At 43.7% G+C, this 25497-nt stretch overlaps 1 protein-coding gene and 1 long non-coding RNA gene across 2 annotated transcripts in view; one reads left to right on the top strand and one right to left on the bottom strand.

Annotated features, from left to right (window-relative positions):
* Nucleotides 1–25497, top strand: part of LOC135909884 (uncharacterized) — a 234741-nt gene that overhangs the window by 168874 nt on the left and 40370 nt on the right. The window lies entirely within an intron of this gene.
* LOC135909918 (uncharacterized) lies at nucleotides 12306–16421 on the bottom strand. Its single transcript, XR_010566843.2, has 3 exons — nucleotides 16212–16421; nucleotides 15236–15374; nucleotides 12306–14237 (listed from the first exon to the last, which is right to left on the bottom strand). It is a non-coding gene; the product is annotated as an uncharacterized lncRNA (long non-coding RNA).

The raw sequence follows: 25497 nt of genomic DNA, 5'->3' as shown, positions 1-25497 counted from the left end.
TAGACTGGACCTTTCCATAGATCTATTTCACTGCGAAACTGTTTGGATCGAAACCGATGCCTTGTCTTTTCCAAATTATTGTGGCGGAATTATTATTGGCTGTATTTACCGTTCTCCATCTTCTTCCATACCTGATTTCCTTCGTCATCTCAGCTTAGTTCTTCAAACAATTACTAGTGAAAACAAGCCTGTCCTAATTGTAGGTGATATAAATATTAACTTGCTCGATGTCGACAATAGTACTGTATGCGCTTATTCGGACTGTTTTTCTGGCTTTGGGCTTGAGCAATTAATAACTTCGGCCACCAGGATTTCCACTCAAGGAAGCAGCTCCCTCTTAGACCATGCCCTCACTAATATTTCGCCTTCACCAGAGTCTGGTGTAATTGACATAGACATATCAGATCATTACCCTGTATTCGTCACATTCAAATCTAACCCTCCTAGGTCAGATCCCTGTTATCTTACGTCTCGTCTTGATATCATAAATTTTGTTGATGCAATTGACAAAATTGACTGGACAGTTATTGCTACCAAACTAAATCCAGAAGAAGCGCTTCAGTTATTTTCCTCTTTACTTTTAAAAGCGGTTCATGCTAACACTGTCACTGTTAAGTGCAAAAAGAAATTTAAATTTCCGCATAATCCTTGGATCACTAATGGGCTACTTGTGAGCATGAGGAAAAAAGAAAACATGTATAGGAAGACTAAAAAACAGCCTTTCAATGTGAATTTAGCATTACGCTATAAGAAATATTGCAACATGTTGAGTAATTTATTGAAGAAATCTAAAAGACAATATTACGAAAATGAATTCATGAAAAATAGGTTTCATCCAAAAAAACAATGGCAACTTATCAACGAGTTTCTGAATGTACCACGTTCCGGCAGTTCCATTGAAAAAGTAATCTACAATAATGTGACTATCACTGACCCGCCTAGCATTGCTCGTGCGTTCAGTAATCACTTTTATGAAATTTATAATACTACCCATGTTCCTTCTGTTTATCATACTAGCCGATGCGATAAATCTTTTTTTGTTTCCTGTAACATATGAAGAAGTCCTTACTGAGATTTTCAACTTAAAGAACACAAGTCCTGGTTTTGATGGAATTTCTGCATTTCATATTTCATTTAAAGCTTGTTGCTCCGACTATTTCAGATGCTCTCAGTAACTTAATTAACCTTATGTTCAAGACAGGTATATTCCCTAGTAGTCTAAAAAAAGCTAAAGTCATTCCTGTTCATAAAAAGGGGGACAAAGCTCAAGTCGCGAACTATCGTCCCATATGTATTTTGCCTTCAATTAGTAAAGTTGTAGAAAAATTAATACATCGTCGTATTAACATTTACCTTAACAAATTTAGCTTGCTGAAATCCTGTCAGTTCGGTTTTCGTTCAGGAGGCTCAACTAACTTGGCTTTGCTAGCATTAACTGATTATATTCGACATTCACTTGATCTCGGATACTTTGTTGGCTCGGCCTTTCTAGACTTTACTAAAGCCTTTGATACAATGAACCACAAAGTTTTATTTACTAAACTGGAGTCTGTTGGCATTTCTGGTCCAGCTCTTAATTTATTAAAAAGTTATCTGTTTAATCGTGAATTAACAGTGCACGCAGGCGGGGCTTTCGCTGAAAGCAAAATTATTAACCAAGGAGTGCCTCAGGGCTCGATTTTAGGTCCACTATTATTTACCATTTATATAAATGATTTACCTGACTGCCTTAATTATACCCTACCTATATTATATGCCGACGATACGACTGTTGCCTTCTCGGATAAATCATTACTTTCGCTAACATTGAAATTAAACAGTGATCTGTCAAAAATTACTGAATGGTGTAACGCCAACTTTCTAGTTATAAACCCTACGAAAACGCAATTCATGGTATTAAATCATCACAGAGGCATTTACCTTGCTCTCCGTCCATAACTCTGAATGGGCATGACATTCCTGCCTCCACTTGTGTTTCTTTCCTCGGCATCAAATTAGATCCCCACCTTAAGTTTACTAACCACATTGCACACATCAAACAAAAAACAGCATTTGGCATTAGAGCACTACTCAAATCACGTGCATTTTTTTCCAAAGAAGCATTATTATCGTTATACTTCGCTTTCATTCATAGCCATATTATTTATGGTATCGCTTCTTGGGGTAATACTTATCACTGTCATCTTTCCTCTATTCAGCACATTCAAAATCAGGCTATCCGCATAATAACGCGAAGCCATTTTTTCTCTAACGCCTCTTCTCAACTGCGTACAAACCGCATTCTTCAAGTTACTGATTTGTTTAACTATCATTTAGCGATATTATTTTTCAAATTACTAAATCAACAAGTTTCTTACAACTTTGTTAGTTCTGATCTCCTTTTTAATCCCAATAACACAAGGTTTGCAGCACAAGGAAATTTCTTGTTGCCTTTATGTCACACTAATTACGGAAAGATGGCTTCCTCTTTTTGCGCGCTTAAACTTTGGAACAGTCTTCCATATTCCATTAAGTTGTCAAGTACCTTGTACTCTTTCAAATGTGAACTCAAGAATTATTTGCTGTCTGATTAATTTCCTACATTGTTATTTTGCTATTTAGAAGCTGTGGAATTACCATTGATTGTGCATCTTTCCTTTTGTTGTTTGTTTTTTATGTGTGTTAGTCACTGAGTTTCTTGGTTATATTTTGCTTATTTCATGATTTCTTTCTCTGCTCTGTATTCCGCTTTATTTTTTTTTTGTATAACTTCTAAACCAAGGGTCCCCGTGCAGTCTCTGACTTTGGGACCCTTGTCTGTATACCATATTTTGTAACAAGTTGTTATGAACGAATAATAAACTGAAACTGAAACTGAAGTGACGTGATCACTAGTGACTGGCGTGACGTCACCACGCTTCTCACGCATGCACTATCCTAAACTGCCAGCATGCATATCAAACGAAGGGGCTTATAAAGGATAATAACCGGCTCACTATCACCCAGCCAATGACGTGATCACTACTGACTCCCATGACGTCATCATGGTTCTCACCCAACCATGCACTCTCCTAACCTGCCCACATGCATATCAGACGAAATGGCTTTTGAAGAGCAACAACCTGGGGCCGTATTCTGTAACGGTTCCTTTGGGAACCGGTTCCTTTTGGCTGTTACGTCGGGATTACGTAACTCGGAGAAAGAGTGGAACGGGGCGGCGTGAGGGGAACCAATCAACGAGCGGCGGTCTGCCGGAAGATCACGTCATCATTTTTGTTTGTACTTGGGGGACGGTATAGCAATTAAAGGATGTTGCTGGTTTGATAAAAAAACATTGGTTTCTACAGAACACTTGCAAATATATTTTCAGTAATAAATGTGAGCTTGCGGCGCAGACCGCTACTGGGAGTTGTAAGTTTATTTGTGTTGTTTTCTTATTTAGTCGCTAGGTGGTGTGCCATACGCTATGCAAACAAGTTGCCTCGCTTTGTTTACGTTTTGGAATTGCCAGTTTGCGCGCCGCGGATCCAAAACGATGTCCTCGCAGAAGGTTAGGCTGCTGGGTCCTCATGTTTCAGCGAGGCAACACGATATACTCGTGTCATTTGTTGAAGAGCACCCCTACCTTGCGAAGGCGTCGTGTGTGCTGGGTCAACAGCTGACGGCGGCGCGCAAGGAGGAGCTCTCGCAGCAAGTGATTGCCTTGCTGAACGCTGAGGGCCCGGCAGTGAAAACTGCAGCCCAATGGCGCGGCGTGTGGAAGAAAGACGTGTATAACGCCCGCCGTGATGCAGCCAGGTAAGCACACTCGTTGACGGAGCTTTTGCGCACCATATTCTAACAAACGTGTTAATCAAATCAAATCAAATCAAATCAGTTTATTTTTCATCTCAAGGATGAGGGCAGGCTCGGGATAAAAGTGACATCAGTCACTTGAGGGGAACCCGAGCCTCCCTGATACATGGAATGCATTGAGGACAAACGAACAAAATTCGTTCATAGCAAGAAGGGGTTAATATTTACAAGTCGTAATACACATAGATTCATCATGAACTGAAAATATAGATATACAGATTCCTTTACGGTTAAATTATACAGTATAATACATGAACACAAATTCCAATATACACTGAAAGTTTAGTTAGTGATAAACAATATTGCGTTGATTTCATGATAAAAGGGCTTCCCTAATAACACGTATGCCACATTCTTCAATTATTATCTTTTTTTTAATTAATTTGTTTAATAAAACAGGAACAGTGAAGCGAAGCATTTGTCGGCCAAAGTGTGTTCTGCACAATGGAATGATCCAGTGTTGTTGGTGACGAGTAGGGTATGGGATAGTGTATGGTTCAAGTTGAAAAATATCCAAAAAAGCTCGATTGCTATGGAGCACGGATTTTTTATATCTTATTGCCAGGTAATACTCGTAAAGCTGATGAATTGGGATAATGTTAAACCGCTTAAATAATTCACCCGTATGTGCATAGTAGTCAACATTAGCAATGTGCCTAATCGCTTTTTTCTGTAGTTTGTATAGTCTATTAATGTTCGTTGCTGTTGTACTTCCCCATACCAGAAAACAATAACTGACATGCGATAAAAACAAGCTGTTATAAAGTGTTATCTTAACCGAAACTGGAAGCAAGGAACGCAGTCGTGCAAGTATACCTACACATTTGGAAATATTAGTTATTAGTTTATTAATTTGTGGTTCCCATGACATTATACAATTAAAAAACACTCCTAAGGTTTTAACCGTCTCTACAATTTCAATCGTCGCGCTACCTAAGCGTAAGGCATCGCGTGGAGAAGTAAGCTGCATCCGCGAGTGAAAAATAACAGCTTTTGTTTTTGATGCGTTAATGACTAATGAATTTTGCTCACTCCATGCATATAGGTTCTCTAATGTAGTGTTGATAAGTGTAGTCAATGCACTCATATCGTTACCGGTGAAGAAAATGCTAGTGTCATCGGCATAGATTATATATTTAAGTTTATCATTAATTTTTACAATGTCGTTGATGTATAAGTTAAAAAGCAGCGGCCCTAAAATGCTACCTTGTGGTACCCCAGTGATTATCGGCTGAAGAGAAGAGCAGTAATTGTTAATTTTTACACATTGTGATCGGTACTTAAGATATGATTTCAAAAGTGAAAGTGGGATGCCACGAATACCATACATTTCTAGTTTTTCAATTAAAGTGTAGTGACAGAGACGATCAAAGGCCCTGGAAAAATCTATAAAGATTCCAATGCAGAGTTTCCTATCTTCAAAAGATTTTAGAATTATTTCTTTTTGGGCTAGTAAAGCAGTCTCAGTCGACCTGCCCTTCATGAAACCGTATTGCGATTTTGTTATTATGTGATATTTGGTGCAAAAGTTTATAACTCTTTTAAAAATAATTTTTTCAAAGCCTTTTGAAAATATCGGTAATATGGAGATGGGTCGGTAGTTCCCAAGGTCATTTTTGTCTCCTTTTTTATGTAGCACAGTGACAACAGACGTTTGCATTTGTTTTGGAAAACAGCCTGTCGATAAAGACAGGTTATAAATGTGAGTGAGCACAGGAGCTATAATATGGATTACATGCTTGATCGGAGATATTTGAAAACCGTCTATGTCACGTGCGCTGGTGTTCTTTAGTGTAGAGAACGTTAAGACTATTTCTTGATCGTCGGTTGGTGCGAAAAAGATGCTGTTCGTTTCTGTAGTCTGTGCACGAGTTACCGTTGGCTGTAATTGTTGCGTTGGCTGTACAACGTTTATGAGAAAGTGGTTAAATTTTTCAGCAAGCTCTAGATCTTTAACAATGCGGCCATCTATTTCTATTTCCGTAATTCCTGGGCAAATAGGGGTCCTGTGAAGTAACGTGTTAAGCTTCCTCCAGATGTTTGCACTCCCATTGCAGAAGTCTGGATCGAATTGTTGACTTAAATAATTTCTTTTTTCTTTCCTAATAAACGCATTTACTTTATTTCGGAATTCTTTAAATGTTTTAAGGTCTGATATGTCTCTAGTTCTTAAAAACCTACTAAAGAGTTTCGTTTTCCTTTTGATCATTTTTAAACACTCATAATTTATCCATGGTTTTCGATTTTTACGGCATTCTTTTACAACCTTTTCTTTGAAATGCTTCAAATAAATTTGTTTAAGGATAGCTATGAATGTCGCGTAGGCTGAATCTGCAGTTAACGAAAGGTAGACTGTACTCCAATCTGTTTGGGAAAGACTTGTGCTAAAAGCAGCCAAGGTAAGAGGCGTGATGTCTTGAACTGTTCTAGTCGGTAACTCCGTCGGCTTTTTGGTAGTACTGTCTGTCATAAAATAAAGTGCTAGGTGGTCGCTTATATCGCAGTACAATACACCTGACTCCACGTTATCTTTGTTTATGTTGGTAATAAACACATCAATTAAAGTTGCTGAATTTGGTGTGATACGTGTGGGGGTCTCTGTTACTATCTCGTAACCATTTGACACAACCATAGCCACGAACTCAGTTACTAGGGGAGAAGACTCTAGTACGTTGATGTTGATGTCGCCACCAAGAATTAGTCTTAAATTGTTGTCGTTTACGTAATTGAATAATTGTTCAAGAACACTGGTGAAATTATTTACAGATGAATCAGGTGGTCTGTATATGACAGAGTAAACGTAATTTCGTGACGTTAGAGTTAAGCATTCAATGTCGGAATTAATAAAAGAAAATTCTGATACTATTCGAGAGTCTGTGTCGTTCTTTACTAAAACAGCAAGTCCACCCCCTTTTTTATTCGTACGGTTGAGGAAGTAAGTGTTATAGTTATCGTGCCTGTAAACCTGGTCTTCTACCGTATACCAAGTTTCCGTAATCATTATGATGTCAAAAGTAAAAGAAAAGGTGTTAAGAAAAGCAGATAGTTCATCTTCCTTGTGTCGTGCTGAGCGAATGTTTAGGTGAAAGCAGCACAGTTTGTCGCGAAAGCGACTCGCTACAAGATTATTTACGTCACGAGATGATATCGCCATGTCGAAAGAAAAGATGCACCACAACAGCGCGCAGCGATTCTAAGCAATCTTTTCAATGTCACATGCTTCACGAATGTGCAGAACATGCGAGTTTTCATCTTTCCGCGCAAGAATACGCCCATCATTCGTCCACACAAACTTCCAGTTTGCTGTTTTCTTTTTAGCTATTGCCATGCCAAGAAGTTGCTTTAAAACTGGGCATAAGTGTTCATTGATGAACACAGGCGTGTTAGAGGAGTGGCCAAGATCCTTTGTCGAAATGCGCGTTTTCTTTGCTTTTTGAAGCACCGAATCGCGTTTGGAGCGGCTCTTGAATTGGACTACTATGTTCGGGTTTGAAGTGGAATTTTTTGCAGGTACACGGTGACACTTTTCGACATCATCTTTCGAGATGGGAACATTTAACAGTGCACCAATCTCATGAAGGGTACTAGGAAGGTCCTCATCAGCAAGTTTGGGTATTCCCTTAATTTCAAGGTTACATTTGCGAGAATATTGTTCTGAGGCGGTGATCCTCTGATCCTGTTGAGACATTTGTTTCCTCAAAGCTTCGCACTCAGTTGTTAGCTTTTCATTTATGCTCCTTAGAGACTTGTTGTCCCTCTCAAGATCAACGTTTCCTCTCTTTAATTTTTCCACATCCTCATTCAAAAAGCTCACACTGTTTTTTAGGTCTCTTATTTCCTTCCGTAGTTCTCTCTCAATCGCAGATTTGAATTCAAGCATTTCTTTTCTCATCTCTTCTCGAAACTTTGCTAATTCGCTCATATTCACAACACCAAATTATCACTTTGGCAGCAGAGAGGCAGCAATTGAATTATACTTGTGTAGTAAGAAAATGATTGCTAACCTGCAATAACCGAAAACAGGCGTGTGAGGAACGAACTTTCGCTGCCCTCGCTGCTGCCAAGTGAGGTTCAGGGCTCCAATGCAGCAGCTTTTATAGAAGGTGCCCCTGGCGGTGCCTTCCGTCGGTAGTGTCCCTGCTTCGTCAGGCAGTGTTCGTGCCTCGGCACGTGTCGATGCGTCGATTTGCCTCTTGATGCGTGTGGTGCAGTCAGCAGTCGTGGCGATACAGTCAGTAGACCACGTGTAGATGCGTCGATTTTGCCAGCGCGCCGTCAACTGCAATAACCGAAAACAGGCGTGTGAGGAACGAACTTTCGCTGCCCTCGCTGCTGCCAAGTGAGGTTCAGGGCTCCAATGCAGCAGCTTTTATAGAAGGTGCCCCTGGCGGTGCCTTCCGTCGGTAGTGTCCCTGCTTCGTCAGGCAGTGTTCGTGCCTCGGCACGTGTCGATGCGTCGATTTGCCTCTTGATGCGTGTGGTGCAGTCAGCAGTCGTGGCGATACAGTCAGTAGACCACGTGTAGATGCGTCGATTTTGCCAGCGCGCCGTCAACTGCAATAACCGAAAACAGGCGCGTGAGGAACGAACTTTCGCTGCCCTCGCTGCTGCCAAGTGAGGTTCAGGGCTCCAATGCAGCAGCTTTTATAGAAGGTGCCCCTGGCGGTGCCTTCCGTCGGTAGTGTCCCTGCTTCGTCAGGCAGTGTTCGTGCCTCGGCACGTGTCGATGCGTCGATTTGCCTCTTGATGCGTGTGGTGCAGTCAGCAGTCGTGGCGATACAGTCAGTAGACCACGTGTAGATGCGTCGATTTTGCCAGCGCGCCGTCAACTGCAATAACCGAAAACAGGCGTGTGAGGAACGAACTTTCGCTGCCCTCGCTGCTGCCAAGTCACAGAGGAACAGAGGAACCGGTCACAGTCACAAGTCACAGAGGAACCGGAGGAGGCAGCCTGCCCGGACCGCGAGGGCGGGCGAGCGCCATCGGAGTCTGCCCGCCGTTCTTTGAGCCCGACGAAGAGGTGAACATCAGGCGCATGGGTTTCAATAGGTCAACGCCAAGTCGACGTGCTGTCGCGATTCGCTCAGTCACCGCCGTTATGGCTGATGTGTGGTCGCGCGCTAGTGTTGCCGCTCAGAAGATGGCCCGAGCTTGAGCGGAAATCGTCAAGCTATTTACTATCGCTTGCGTCAAGTAAGGTCGACATTTTTGTTTAATACCTTTCATCAGTATTTCAGTCTACTCATTCAAACATTAGGGGGGTTAATAGAGTTTATTTTCCGGTCGGAGCCGGCGAAATGTCTGAGGTTGTATTTAGTGTGACGAGCATCGAGTGATTATTACAGAGTTTGAAACGAACAAAAGTGTGTGGTCCGGATGATATCCCTACATCATTCCTTATAAATTGCTCGAGCATCTTTGTACTTCTGTCGCTTATTTCAAAATTTCTTAAATAACAGCGTTGTTCCTGGTGATTGGAAACTAGCGCGAGTGGTGCCAATTCATAAGAGTGGACAGAGGAACAGAGTTGAGAATTACGTACCAGTATCCTTAACTAGCATTTTATGTATGTAAGGTTATGGCACATGTGTATACCTGCATCATGTCTCATCTTGATAACAATAACCTTCTTCATCCTAGTCAGCATGGGTTTCGGCAGGGTTTTTCGTGTACGACACAATTGGTTGCATTCACTCATGAGCTAGTCTCAGCAGTCGACAAGAAACAAATTGTTGATTGTATATTTCTGTATTTCAAAAAAGCTTTTGACATCGTTACGCATAGTCTACTGATCGCTAAACTTTTACTTTACAAATTGGATGAGAAGGTTATCGCATGTATTGCCGAGTATCTTCGCTCAAGACAGATGTCTGTGGCTCTCAACGGATGTTCCTCTGAATACGTACCTGTGACTTCTGGGGTTCCCCAGAAGTCACATTCATGGCACCACTTCAGGCATTACATCATCATTTACAGCATGGTTTCCAAAAAGGATTTTCTTGCGAAACCGAACTACTAGAATTCACGTCAGACTTACACTTTCATATGAACAGTAATAAACAAATTGACTGCATCTTTTTGGATTTCTCGAAAGCATTCGATCGTGTAGCCCATAGTCACCCGATATCAAAGCTCTCAGCAATTAAACTCAACTCACTAACCCTATCATGGATTCGTAATTTTCTTACTAATCGCGAACAGTTCACTGTTGTTGCTAACTTTTCCTCTGGCCTCTTTGACGTCACCTCTGGTGTACCTCAAGGCAGTTTACTTGGGCCTCTTCTCTTTTTAATTTACATTAACGACTTGCCGAACAATATATCATCTTCTGTACGATTATTATTTCACAGATTTGTTCGCACAGTTGGCCTAACCTTATCAAACCTGAAAGAAGCATCCTCGACGTCACAACGACTGAACAATCAGTTCAGCTACACCCGAATTTATGGCCACACACAACGCTTTTAATTTTTCAACTTTGCCCTGTGCGGTCCGTTTATGGAACGCACTACCAGATACCATTGCATGCCAATCTAAACACACCGCATTTCGCAATCTGCTAAGCAATCAATATGCCGTTTCAACCGTCTAAACACGTCATGTCTTCTGTAATTTACTTGCATTTTTTTCTACAAGTTAAAGAATTTCAGCGCTCCCAATTTTTTTACAATACTTACTACTGTATAACATGTAAAAACGTTTACAATGTTATTATGCTATTATGTTGTTGTTTACCATTTATTGTTATTGCTCTACATATTGTATTTGCTAACGTATTAATTTTCCATGTTCTGTGTGCACTCCTTTCATTATGCTGATGTTTATTTCTTTCCCGATTCCATACTAATATGTTACCGTATTTCCCCCTTACACTATGCCTTCTCGAAGGCCTGTAAGGTACACGTTAATAAATAAATAAATATTTAGAATGTTTGCAGATGACTGTATAGTATATAAGGTCATCAACAGCGAATCTGACCAACAAGCACTACAATATGATTTGGATTTGATTGCCACATGGTGTGAAAAATGGAAAATGTCACTGAATGAGCAAAAGAGTGTCCACGTCACCTTTACCGGGAAGCGCTCATATGACAGCAATCGTAACACTATAAATAATGCTACTCTTGAACAAGTGTGAGAATATAAATACTTAGGTCTATTTTTTTCTGCTGATCTAAGGTGGAACAGACACGTTACTCATGTTAGGAACAAGGCTGTCGGAGCATTAGGTTTCTTGAAACGTATCTTTAGTAGCTTGCCACAGAAACTTAGGGAGCAACTGTATTTCACACATGTGCGCAGTACACTAGAGTATGCGTGTGTTTGCTGGGATCCATATACTACAGAACTTGTAGATAAACGAGAAAAAGTGCAGAACAGGGCAGTTCGGTTTGTCCTTGGCAATTATGACAGGATGCTTAGCATGACAGAAAGCAAAAAGGCATTAAATTGGCATCTTCTCGAACACCGTCGCCGAAACCTCAGATTAAAATTTCTTCATAACATATACCACTCTAATGGGGGGGATAGCCAGGTAATTGTATTTTCAGCCGCCCACATGTTTCTCAAAGGCGAGATCACAAATTAAAAATATGTGAAATTCCTTTTGACGCTCTATTGCATGAATTATGAAAAGTAATTTTTTCAGCTTTCATTATTGATTGAATGAGCAAACACGACTGTAATAATAAAGATAAAGCTTTGCGCCAAATATGGCACACCATGAAGATGGCTGAGCGCTCTTGCTGCCATGGGCGGAAAACAAACCTTCACGGACGGTGGTCTTTTTAGTGCGATGTGGGGAATGAAATGAAACAGTTGTTTGCTGCGTTCAGGCACAGATGAATGTTGCACTTCCTCTATCTTACCAACGACTTGTTTGTGCAAGGTGGCCGCTTACACTGTTTCTTCTCGTCAAATTCTGGCCAGTGGCCGACTTCGTCAGATCGGTCGTCTTTGGGTGGCATTGCGGCTGCTGGTCCCTGTGCTTTTTTGACTTGAACCTGGAATTCGATGTCCTGACTAGAAGTCCTTCCTGGTCGCTAGTTGGGTAGGCACTTGTTATGCGAGGTAAGGCATTCTGCAATTTCTGCTTTTAAATGAGCCAGCGGTAGTACTTGTCTCCTCCTAAGCTGCTCCTGCACCCTCCTGTACAAGACCCATGCTGTTACTACCAATAAGTCTAGCATAGGCGTAAAAATTCGAAAGTGCCATTTCTTCGACCTCTGATATGTATGCAGTAAAGTCCAAACAGTGAGTGCAGCAGGTCAACACCACCCATGTGCCTGTTATGGACCTTTACTACACTGGGGCAATCAATTTCGCGAAACACCTTGGCGGAGGTAAACCAGCGCTTAGTCTTTTGGACTGGATCTCTCCCAACAAAGCTCGGCAGAAATGTCACTGCGCAGTTATCGTATCAACGCACACACGATAACTCCACGTCATGTATCGCGTTTGTGAGTGCCTCTGAAGCACCACGTCCTTTACATTTCAGTTCCTTTTCGCTTTTCAGGCGGCTGTTTGGTAGACAATTCGCCCTTACCGTACCGATCGTCAAAATTCCATCTTGTGATAGAGTGACCTGCAACTTCGGGCTATTGAACAGATGGCAGCACGTTACCATATTTTGTATTTCAGTTTCATACTGTGCCAAATATGGCACACACCGATTTCGGTTTCTCTGCTGTAGTTGCAGGCAAAATTGAGAAAACTAGTAACTGCCTTGAATTGACGAGACCAAAAAATATGCCAAAATAATTTTTCTATGCTTCTGCGGTCGAAATTTTCAGAGAAAAAAAAACCAATTGCTCGTGTTTGCCCCCTCCAAGTTTCACGTTGCATCCCAAAATCTACTTCACCTCTGTTTTGCGTATCGCTCAAGAGATGGCAGCACTTGCCCAGAATAAGTGCGCATAACTATGAGATTTACTCTGATGGTATCACATTCTCAACTGGGAATCTCACACACGCGAAAAAGAATGGTAACTGGTATGTGCCAAATATGGGACGTCATGCAATGGAAGGTTAAAAGCGACGCTTTCCGCTACTCTTTCTATGTTCGTACTATAAGAGATTGAAATACTCTGCCACCTGACACTGTCTGTATTTGTTCAAATGATGATTTCTTCCATGCTTTACGAATGTAATTTTGAGTGTTCATTTATATGAGTTGTACCCTCCCTGCTGTAATGCCTGAATGGCGAAGCAGGTACCCAGTGAATAAAATAAAGAAATGTTTCATTGTCATGATTTTGTTTATATTGTGTTATAGCGTAGTTGCACCTTGTTAAGCAGCAATTACGAGCATTATGTGAAATCATGCGTGCAAGAAATGCAATGTTGAAGCAACTCGAGTTTAAACAAAGCAGTAGTAAGCATGAGTGTCTGCTATGTAAAGAAATCCTGCTCCAAAAAGTGCTTGGCATGTCTCGTTTGTTGCTATACGTTTCAAGATGTGCTATACAGATTTCTTTGAACGACATTTCAGTTGCTGTGCAACTTGTGCTGTGCTTGTGTGTCACACATGAACAGACACCTTCAGCTTTGGAACAATGCATACTGCACAGTAAAATAGGCATCGCAAAGCAATATTCAACTATGCAAGATTGGTTGCCATTCACCTTGGAAATAACCTTTATTTAAAGAAAATTCCCTGGCAAGACAGTATTCAAAAGCACAGTGAACAAAGCAAAGGAGTAACATAATGGCACATGGCTATTTGTCACTGCATGTGTATCTGTCATGCTCAACATAGACAAATCATGTGCTTTTCACTACCGCAGTATGCAGCATACTACGATTAGCCACATGTGAGCACACGCAATGTGTTATGTTGAAGTGCACGGCCTATTTACTTCATGAAAAGAAAAATAAAACATGTTCCACCAGCACATGTCTCCGCCTCATTTGCCAGCGAATGCGCCGGCGCACACTTTGCAGGTAGGCAATGCGCAAATTTCTGGGCAGCCGAAACACACCAACTATGGATTCGCGCACCGCACGGCCTCATTGAAACAAAGCTCGAGAAGGCTGTACAGGGTGCGCCTGCGGTGGCACCTGTACTTGAAGCGGCACTTGTGCCTGGGCTGGCCGCTGTGCGCTGTCGTCATGTGCACCGTCATCATCTGGGTCGTCTGGCAGAGGCACGCCTGCTGCAAGGCAGAGGTTATGCAGCGCTGCACAAGCTGCAGCAATAGTGGCTGCTTTCTGAGGCGAGTAGTGGAGCACCCGATACATCTGCAGGCATCGGAAGCGGCTCTTGACGACTCCTATGCACCGCTCAACGGCATTTCGCATTGATGCGTGTGCCTCATTATAGCGCCCCTCTGCCGTGAGGCGATTTGGGTGACCAGGCACAGGAGTCATGATCCATGGCGCTAGCCGGTACCCAGAGTCCCCTGTAAAGTGTTGCATGTTAGTGAACGAAATGGATACATTAAGGCGCAATGCAAGAACACAGTCTACGCCAGGGCCCTTTTACAACAGGAGCGGGTCTTGGATTTATTGTTGCAATATCTATCAAACATTGACCTTCCCGGAAAGTTGTAAAGAAAGTTCAACTCATTTTAAAGAAAAGACCTATTTCACCTGTTGTCTTGGCTGCAAATCTCTATCTCAGGTTAAGTTGGACATGTAATATTTATTTCATACTCGTGGTTTTCTGCTCCGTTCATCCCATTTGCCCCTCCCTAAATGTACATCTTCCACTAAAACTTATTAGCTCTTCTCTCTTCAGAAGTGTTATTTTATAAAACACTTCTAAGGTCTACTCTCGAATATGCTGCCAGTATCTGGGATCCTTGCTCTACCTTTCGTACCTCTTCTCATGAAGGTACCCAAAATCGAGCTACCCGTTTGATCCTTTCTAATCACTCCAGCACCACATGTCGCTGCAACAAAAAAAATCACACACATTGCAACACAAAGCAAAATAGCGCAACTTGCACCATTCTACAATATATACTACACCGATCACTAACGTCGATGCCGAAAGTTTCACGCACACGCTTATTCCTTTGTTCCAAGGACAGTGACCAGGGACCAGGTCCCCGAGTCCATTGTCACCAACCCTTTTCCACCATACTTGAAAACTGCCATTTCGACGTGTTCTGTAGAATTCCACCCCTGCCTGTAGCGCTCCACTTGGCATTCAGTGTATTGAAATCAATAAATAAACAGCATAACATGTCAGCTGTTGTATACATGCTGGTACAAATATCTGCCTTTTAAGAGAGACTTGTTTCTCTCGATAGTCGCTGCAGGTTCATTAGGTACCGCTGCATTCACAACACATTTCTAGCAAATCACGCTCTCTTAAAGTTTGCTAGGATGCAAAACTATTTGACTGTGTATGTTTTACATGTGGAAGAAGCACTGCTACTTCAGGTGCACTTACCAAGCAAGACTTCTCCATGAAGTAACAGGCCACGAGTGAGGCGGCGGCGAAATGTAGAATGCCTCCAGACGAATGAATCGTGGCACGATCCCGGAAACCGTGGGTCAATTTCCAGGATATTCAGCTTCGCGTCGCACACCTCATAAGGGAAAGCAAAGAGAAGGTGTCAGTGCCACTGCAACAAATATGTGGCACAACCTTTTGCTTACAACACTACTTGCCAAACAGTTACTGTTCAGTCAGTGAACACAATTACAGAAAAGGAGACATCAACATACGCAGTAGGCAGTTGAACTAATGATCAGCATGATAACAGTGTCATTATAACCTACAAATGCAATGTTGGCATGTGTTCACATGCTCATGTATGGCGTGCGGTAACAACACAATGCGCAAAATAATTCCTTTGGTTTCTTCCGTCCATATTGTATAAGATTCTGCTAAAGAGTGAACCTATGTTTTTTTTTTCAGACAAAGTGCCTATTACAAGCGAAAGAACGCGGAAACAGCATGTGCCGTATAGACAGCTAGAGCAAATGGGTGTCCACACATTCTCATTCTCCCTCACACCATTTTCATTGATGGGATGCTCCTTTTCGCGTTTACAGTCTGTTGGCCACAATGCTTTAGTTTTACGTCGAATAAGAATCACAAGGGCTCGTCTTCTGTTAGGATCGCTCGCAGACGAAGACTCCCTTCACTGCTACGGCGTCTATTCCGGTTTAAGTCGCGCGTAATGTGTTTACATTGTAGCATCGAAAAGGCTATTCAACTGTGATTGGAGAGCACTGAAAAAGTGCGGCCGTGTTGTATGCAAAGATCAAAGTCGTCATTACACATACAACACAAACGCTACTTTCTCTAATAGGAACGCAAGTATTGCCGGCAATTGATGAAAAATAACGAAACGAAGTTTTTTACAACGTGCACTCGCGCAAACACATATCGAAAATATTTGTCAATGAACAATACTCACGACCATGCAGTTGAGGGTGTAATACCCTTTACGGCTCCAGTACGATTCCGTTTCGCCGGGGCCGAGCTTCTTAGGGCGAACGATGGCTATCAGACTCCCGTCCACACATCCTAGAACTCCTGGAATTTTTCCACGGCTAAGAAAGCCTTCCTTGACGGCGGCTTTCTGTTGCGCCGTGGATGGGAATCTAACCCATCCTTTTTCCTTGCCCACAACCGCAATGGCCTTGGCGACGAACTTGGTTAAAACACGCTGGCGGGCTAGTTGGTTAGAATCCATGGTAGAGTGTACAAGCGCGACTAGGACGAGGACGAAGAAAGAAACAGATACACAGACACTGCGCTTCACTTTCAACTATATATTTTATTTTCGCACGCATCGATAAATATATACCGTGCGAGCGGAAACAAACGTGACAGCAAAAAAGAACATTGAGTGGTACATTTCGTTGAACCGGACACGTGTGCAAGGCAAGGGAAAAAAAGGGGAAAAAAACATCTACTACAATTGTCCCGAAGACAAGCCAAGGAATCGTATCTCCTTTTCCGAAAGTGATACCGAAGGTTTGCTTACGCACTTTTGCTGTAATTTTGCTATCTCGTGTGCCTCTACAATCTCCCTCGTCATCCTGCTATGAGCCTTATACAGAACGGAAGTGCTTTCAAACATGGGCTTGCAGGAACAATCTCGGCAGTGAATGCCCAAGTGACCCGAGATTACCTTATTGACATTGTATTGATGCTCCCTTAATCTATCGTTGATGCATCTGCCGGTTTCACCAATATACGTATTTCCGCATGAAAGTGGGATGGCATAGACAACGTTATGAGTACAGGTTACAAATTGTTGGCGATGTTGGGTAGAACATGAGGGCCTTCTGTTATTTTCTGTGTTAACCTGTTTGCATAGCTTCTGTAGACGCTCAGGGGCAGAGAAAGCTACGTCTACTCCCGATTTCGCCGCTATTCTTCTGAGATTATGCCGAGAGGCATAAGCCTGAGAGGCTCAGCTCAGGCATAAGCTGAGAGGCTCAGCATAAGCCTGAGAGGCTCAGCCGAGAGGCAATAAGCCTGTCCTACCATTCCATTCTGCTCATTCAAAACTTGTAAAACGCGCAGTAGTGACATCGTGTTTCAACAATTCTTTGACGAAGTCATGTGACCACAAAATGGAAGCCAGTCTCAAAGAGCAGGCCAAGCGCCTGGCAGATTCTGGTTACCCGATGCGCATGCTAACTTCTGTCGCGGAGGGCTTAAGCAAAAAATGCAAAAACGCGTCGAATGCAAGTAGTACCAATGCTAGAGCAAAGAAAGTTGCTGTGGTGCCATACATTCATTGCATTTCTCATAATCTCAGAAGAATAGCGGCGAAATCGGGAGTAGACGTAGTTTTCTCTGCCCCTGAGCGTCTACAGAAGCTATGCAAACAGGTTAACACAGAAAATAACAGAAGGCCCTCATGTTCTACCCAACATCGCCAACAATTTGTAACCTGTACTCATAACGTTGTCTATGCCATCCCACTTTCATGCGGAAATACGTATATTGGTCAAACCGGCAGATGCATCAACGAGAGATTAAGGGAGCATCAATACAATGTCAATAAGGTAATCTCGAGTCACTTGGGCATTCACTGCCGAGATTGTTCCTGCAAGCCCATGTTTGAAAGCACTTCCGTTCTGTATAAGGCTCATAGCAGGATGACGAGGGAGATTGTAGAGGCACACGAGATAGCAAAATTACAGCAAAAGTGCGTAAGCAAACCTTCGGTATCACTTTCGGAAAAGGAGATACGATTCCTTGGCTTGTCTTCGGGACAATTGTAGTAGATGTTTTTTTCCCCTTTTTTTTCCCTTGCCTTGCACACGTGTCCGGTTCAACGAAATGTACCACTCAATGTTCTTTTTTGCTGTCACGTTTGTTTCCGCTCGCACGGTATATATTTATCGATGCGTGCGAAAATAAAATATATAGTTGAAAGTGAAGCGCAGTGTCTGTGTATCTGTTTCTTTCTTCGTCCTCGTCCTAGTCGCGCTTGTACACTCTACCATGGATTCTAACCAACTAGCCCGCCAGCGTGTTTTAACCAAGTTCATTTCTAGTACATCGGGCATTCCTCCGTGGCATCTCGTTGAACCGTGCCGCATCGTCCCACTGATTGCTTCGGCAACTTGCAGAGCTCGCATGCTCGGCTTCTGCATCCGACACAAGGTTCTGCCACCCGAAATTCTCGCATTATTCGGGTGCTGCCAACCTTCGATCAACCACGGGATTCGAATCTGCAAACTGATGCGCTCGGAATGGCAGCGACAAGTGCGGATATACAGAGAAAACTTGCGGCTACTTCTGGAGCCTACAACGAGTGGGAACTCGTGGCGACAATTCTCCCGGATCATCGACCGCACTACGGAATTCCTATGGCTGCATGCTCTTCCAAGCCTGAGACAGCGACTACAGAAGAAACCTGCAGCATCGACGAGCCAGGTACACATCGTCGGTGACGTGACACTGCCAAACAAGGTACAGCAAGTTCTCAAATGTGGGCCGAAGTTCGCGACTCAGCCAAAGAAGTCTGCTCCCGATCTGTTGGCAATGGTACGCCAAGTGTCAAAGCGTGTACCTGAAGCCGAGTCGGAAAGGTGTGTATCAGAGGCTGTGGATGTGCTTACGCGGTCCCGTCCCCTTAGCGAGAAGTTCCCCTTGAACAGTCGACTGTTAAGTTCTTGAAAGACAATGCGCTCACGCTCATCCCTGCGGATAAGGAGGGTGGTTTCGTGGTGATGAACAGGACGCTGTATAATTCAAAGGCTCGTGAAGCCATTTCGTCAACTTTCAGGGTCCACAAGGACGTAACACTTAAGAAAGTCCAAAATGAAGCTAAGAAGCTATGCAGAAGCTTCAAACTCGATGGCTTATCCCGGTCTATTGAAAAAAGCACAAAGGGGGACCTCGAATTGTTTTTTTCTGCAAAAACGCATAAGCCGGAATGTCCCCTCAGAGTGATTGTGTCTGAGAATGCTACTTGGCAGAAGCATGTAGCGACCTACTTACAAAAGCACTTAAAGCTCCTGCCAATCGACGACCCATTTTTGGTGACTAAATCAGAACAAGTAGTGGATTTCTTTAAAGACTGTCAAAACAGAGATATGGTCGCTTTTTCTATTGACTTAAACGATCTGTACTATTCCCTCCCACAGAATGACGTGATGCAATGTGTATCTGATAGCATTGACAAGTTTGGGGCGGTTCGTTTTCAGAACGCTTGTGGTTTAACTAGCGACAGATTTTTAGAACTTCTTCGTTTTTATGTTAACTCGACTTACGCGACTTGGGAAGGAAATGTTGTCAAACAAAAAGATGGCATATGCATTGGGTCATGTATTGCTCCCTGCTTAAGTGACTTGTTTCTAGCTAACCGTGACCAGGTTCTTGATGAACGTCTAAAAAATGACACCGATGTCGCGAAAGTGTTCAGATTCGTTGACGATTTTCTAATCATTCTAAATAACAAATCACACAATTTTGACTCGCTGGTTTCAAAAACCGTAACCTCATTCACTAAAGTGTTGTCCCCTTTGTCTTTGACACATGAAGTCCCCATAGGCAATTTCATAAGGTTTTTAGACTTGGGTTTATACTTTTATCCACAAATGACATACTGGAGTTATCAGCCGAGAGGCAATAAGCCTGTCCTACCATTCCATTCTGCTCATTCAAAACTTTTAAAACGCGCAGTAGTGACATCGTGTTTCAACAATTCTTTGACGAAGTCATGTGACCACAAAATGGAAGCCAGTCTCAAAGAGCAGGCCAAGCGCCTGGCAGATTCTGGTCACCCGATGCGCATGCTAACTTCTGTCGCGGAGGGCTTAAGCAAAAAATGCGAAAACGCGTCGAATGCAAGTAGTACCAATGCTAGAGCAAAGAAAGTTGCTGTGGTGCCATACATTCATTGCATTTCTCATAATCTCAGAAGAATAGCGGCGAAATCGGGAGTAGACGTAGTTTTCTCTGCCCCTGAGCGTCTACAGAAGCTATGCAAACAGGTTAACACAGAAAATAACAGAAGGCCCTCATGTTCTACCCAACATCGCCAACAATTTGTAACCTGTACTCATAACGTTGTCTATGCCATCCCACTTTCATGCGGAAATACGTATATTGGTCAAACCGGCAGATGCATCAACGATAGATTAAGGGAGCATCAATACAATGTCAATAAGGTAATCTCTGGTCACTTGGGCATTCACTGCCGAGATTGTTCCTGCAAGCCCATGTTTGAAAGCACTTCCGTTCTGTATAAGGCTCATAGCAGGATGACGAGGGAGATTGTAGAGGCACACGAGATAGCAAAATTACAGCAAAAGTGCGTAAGCAAACCTTCGGTATTACTTTCGGAAAAGGAGATACGATTCCTTGGCTTGTCTTCGGGACAATTGTAGTAGATGTTTTTTTCCCCTTTTTTTCCCTTGCCTTGCACACGTGTCCGGTTCAACGAAATGTACCACTCAATGTTCTTTTTTGCTGTCACGTTTGTTTCCGCTCGCACGGTATATATTTATCGATGCGTGCGAAAATAAAATATATAGTTGAAAGTGAAGCGCAGTGTCTGTGTATCTGTTTCTTTCTTCGTCCTCGTCCTAGTCGCGCTTGTACACTCTACCTTGGCGACGGCTGTAATGATCCGGCTGACCGAAGGCTACGACAGTGCAATCGCTTCTTCATTTCCGACGCACTGTTGAAAGCTCCCGCTGGCAAAACACCGCAGCGCGCACAGCACTTTCATCGTAGTGTCGACACCACGCAATCTTTGAGGTCCGAGATGTCCTTCCAGCTCATCGCAAAGACGTCGCACTATGTCTTTGGAGAGACTAAAATGCCTTCGAAACTCTTCTTCGGCCATGCCGAACGCGTCGCGTCGTTGCCTCTCGTCGCGTCGTTGTCTTTCGGCACTCGCCAGCAGCACAACCAAGGGAGCCGCCATTGCCGTCTCTGTCTCGTCTAGGTGCCGGCTCGTCAGCTGGCGCGAGATTAGCCGGCAGCCGCGGTTGCCCTAGCAACCCTCGACATCATGCTCGCCCCCGCGCGCGACTCTCAAACGAACCACTTCTCCGCGGTTCCGCTCCTAGCAGGGAACCGGTTCCTTTCCAGAAGATTGGCAACCTGTGTGACGTCATCAAAATTTGTCGTCCCGCCCACCAGGGATGACGACATCGAAGCGCCGACCAATGGCAACAGCCGAAAGGAACCGGTTCCCAAAGGAACCGCTACAGAATACGGCCCCTGATCATTATCACAAAGTCAAATGAGCTGATCACTAGTGACTAACGTGACGTCATTACGGCTCTCACCGAACCGGGCACTCTTCTAACCTGCCGACATGCATATCAAAGGAAATGACGTTTAAAGAGCAACAACCTGCTCATTATCACAACGTCGAATGGGGTGATCACTAGTGACTCACGTGACGTCTCCACGGTTCTCACCCAACCATGCACTCTCCTAACCTGGCGACATGCATATCAAACGAAATGACTTTTAAAGAGCAACAACCTGCTCATTATCACAATGTAGAACGAGGTGATCACTAGTGACTCACCTGACGTCACTACAGCTCTCAACCAACCATGCACTCTCCTAACCTGCCGACATGCATATCAAACGAAATGGCGCTTTAAGAGCAACAACCTGCTCATTATCACAAAGTAGAATGAGGTGATCACTAGTGACTCACGTGACGTCACCACGGTTCCCACCCAACCATGCACTCTCCTAACCTGCCGACAAGCATATCAAACGAAATGACTTTTAAAGAGCAACATCCTGCTCATTATCACAAAGTAGAATTAGGTGATCACTAGTGACTCACGTGACGTCACCACGGCTCTCATCCAACCGTGCACTCTCCTAACCTGGTGACATGCATAACAAACGAAATGGCTTTTAAAGAGCAACAACCTGCCCATTATCCCAAAGTAGAATGAGGTGATCACTAGTGACTCACGTGACGTGACTACATTCGCACACGAGCGTCAACTCCCCTTACCTGCCGGCACGTATATCAAAGGTAATGGTTTTCAAAGAGCAGGTAACTGCTTACTATCGCTCATTAACATGACGTGAGCACTAGTGACTTACAATGGGCTGTTCCGAGTAACTTGCTCAAGATATCGTGTTAGAGAAGAGACGCATTGACACGCTCAAACCGTGTTATGATGGTGACTCACATGACGTCCCCATGAAGGCTATTTAGCACGCACTCTTCATTAAATGATGCAATAATATAAGAAATATTTTTAAAAGGCCAAAATATGCGAATTGAGTCACATCTTTTTCTTACAAAGGAATTGGTCATTATGGAACGGTGGTTCTCATATTGCCAGAAACCTTGTCATGCTACCGACCTCGAAAGGAAATATCCTTGTATAGGCTTACACTTTGATGGTTGCCTCGCGGTAATCAAATATAAGTGGACGATTGACGAATATCTGAATCTCCGGATGCGTGGGAGACCTTCCATGGCGGTCAGCTCAGGTAAAAATCAAGCACAGCTGTAGCACCGGGAGCACATAACAAAAGGTCAGACCGCCACTAAGCGCCGTGAACGCCGTCTGCTGAGTCCGCTAGGTTACGACACGATATCGTCTGCTTTTCAAGCGGAAAGTCGAACGCGCTTGCAGACGACAGGGAAATCGTGGAAGTACTAAGGAGAGCTTGTGCTCTTTAGAATTACATTACTGGAAGTATTTCTGAATGATATAGAGCAGTAGAACAAAAAAGCTAAAGCAGACAAGTTATCGTCTGCGTCACCGCAGGCGAAACTGCACACGCCGTTCTCCTGCGATGGTGGTGAAACAAAAACAGAGCACTCAGCAGACGGCGTTCACGGCGCTTCTGTAATAGTGGCGGTCTGACCTTTTGTTATGTGCTCCCGGTGCTACAGCTGTGCTTGATTTTTACCTGAGCTGACCGCCATGGAAGGTGGGACTCCTGAAGACGAACAGGCGAGCGCCGTGCGAAAGCGGGGTCCTCCGTTCAGGGATCAAAATAAGCCACGAAGGAAAAACAACAAGGTGTCTGACGTCGACCGATCAAGAATCGTCGATGCCTCAAGGCGCGGCGGAGATTTGAGACAACTCGCCGAGACGCTCGGCATAAATCTAAAAACTGTAAGGTCGATTGCAGCGATAGACCGTGAAGTGTCTCTGAAAACGGGGGCTCCGTCAGAAAGTTTGGTGCCGATGTTGTCGCCGTCGTAACAATAACTGTCGACGAGAACCCAGCGTTCACGCTGAAACAGATAAAGCGAACCGTTGAACAAGAAATACCTGGCCTCACAATCAGCACCAGTTCTGTTGACCGCCTCCTCGACGCACACACGTACTCCATCAAATTAGCGACCGCGAGGCCGGTGGACCGCAACCGCTGCGACGTGAAGAAGAAGCGAAAAGAGTATGCGCAAAGGTTACAAACCAATGGGCCCCGGGTTTGCCGCTTTTACGTCGACGAAACGAATTACAACATATGGTGCTCAAGAAAATTCGGCCGCGCAAAAAAAGGGCACGGAAGCGCTCCAGACGACGACTTCGACGAAAGGCGCGAACATCAACATCATCGCCTGCATGTCGGCAAAAGGTGTGCTGCACTGGCGAATTGTCGAAAGAGTCCATTGGATCGTATTCAATGACTTTCTCGCCGATGTTTCCGCCCATGTTGACTTTGAGGAGCCGGATGCAGAGGCTGTCTTGATTTTCGACAACGCTCCCGCTCACAATCGCGCAGAACAGGCAAGTCTGGTCAGCTCGAACCATTCCATCAAGCGCCTGCCGCCATACAGCCCTTTTTTAAATCCCGTAGAGGAAGTTTTCTCCAAGTTTAAATGTCAAGTTAAACAGTACCTCAGTGAGCGGCGCGACGCAGTGCTGGTGACTCCACAAGGAGTCACACAAAAGGAGCACAGGCGCTCGTTGCTTGTAAATGCTGCACAACACGCAATGGCACTTGTGCAAGGCGTGGATTGCGCTGCATTTGATAGGCACAACTTTTCTTTCGTTCAGGCTGCGCTTAGAGAGGAAGACATGTAGTTGTTCTCGGTTTGTTTCTATAATCCCATTCAGGAAGTGCCCTGGTATCTTGGGAAATTAAATACCGCATCGAATAAATTACATATTTTCGTTCAAAAGATCTCACCGTATCTTTGTACATCTCGTGTCGAGTGAGATGTCTCATAAAATACATCACGACGCCATTTTTTCGGTTGTACTTCTTGCAGTCCACACTCGAGCTTTAGGAAAAAAGAAGGCGCACTCAATCCCACGCATCCGAGATTCAGATATTCGTCAATCGTCCACTTATATTTGATTACCGCGAGGCAACCATCAAAGTGTAAGCCTATACAAGGATATTTCCTTTCGAGGTCGGTAGCATGACAAGGTTTCTGGCAATATGAGAACCACCGTTCCATAATGACCAATTCCTTTGTAAGAAAAAGGTGTGACTCAATTCGCATATTTTGGCCTTTTAAAAATATTTCTTATATTATTGCATCCCTTAATGAAGAGTGCGTGCTAAATAGCCTTCATGGGGACGTCATGTGAGTCACCATCATAACACGGTTTGAGCGTGTCAATGCGTCTCTTCTCTAACACGATATCTTGAGCGAGTTACTCGGAACAGCCCATTGTAAGTCACTAGTGATCACGTCATGTTAACGAGCGATAGTAAACAGTTACCTGCCCTTTGAAAACCATTACCTTTGATATACGTGCCGGCAGGTAAGGGGAGTTGACGCTCGCGTGCGAATGTAGTGACGTCACGTGGGTCACTAGTGATCACCTCATTCTACTTTGGGATAATGGGCAGGTTGTTGCTCTTTAAAAGCCATTTCGTTTGTTATGCATGTCGCCAGGTTAGGAGAGTGCACGGTTGAGTGAGTTCCGTGGTGACGTCACGTGAGTCACTAGTGATCACCTAATTCTACTTTGTGATAATGAGCAAGATGTTGCTCTTTAGAAGTCGTTTCGTTTGATATGCTTGTCGGCAGGTTAGGAGAGTGCATGGTTGAATGAGAGCCGTGGTGACGTCACGTGAGTCACTAGTGATCACCTCATTCTACTTTGTGATAATGAGCAGGTTGTTGCTCTTCAAAAGTCATTTCGTTTGATATGCATGTCGCCAGGTTAGGAGAGTGCATGGTTGGCTGAGAACCGTTGTGATGCCACGTGAGTCACTAGTGATCACATCATTCTACTTTGTGATAATGAGCAGGTTCATCATCATCATCATCT

The sequence above is a fragment of the Dermacentor albipictus genome, unplaced genomic scaffold (genome assembly GCF_038994185.2).
Source record: "Dermacentor albipictus isolate Rhodes 1998 colony unplaced genomic scaffold, USDA_Dalb.pri_finalv2 scaffold_31, whole genome shotgun sequence".
Lineage (NCBI taxonomy): Eukaryota > Metazoa > Arthropoda > Arachnida > Ixodida > Ixodidae > Dermacentor > Dermacentor albipictus.
Note: the sequence above shows the minus strand (reverse complement) of the source record. Positions and strands in the feature narration are given on the sequence as shown.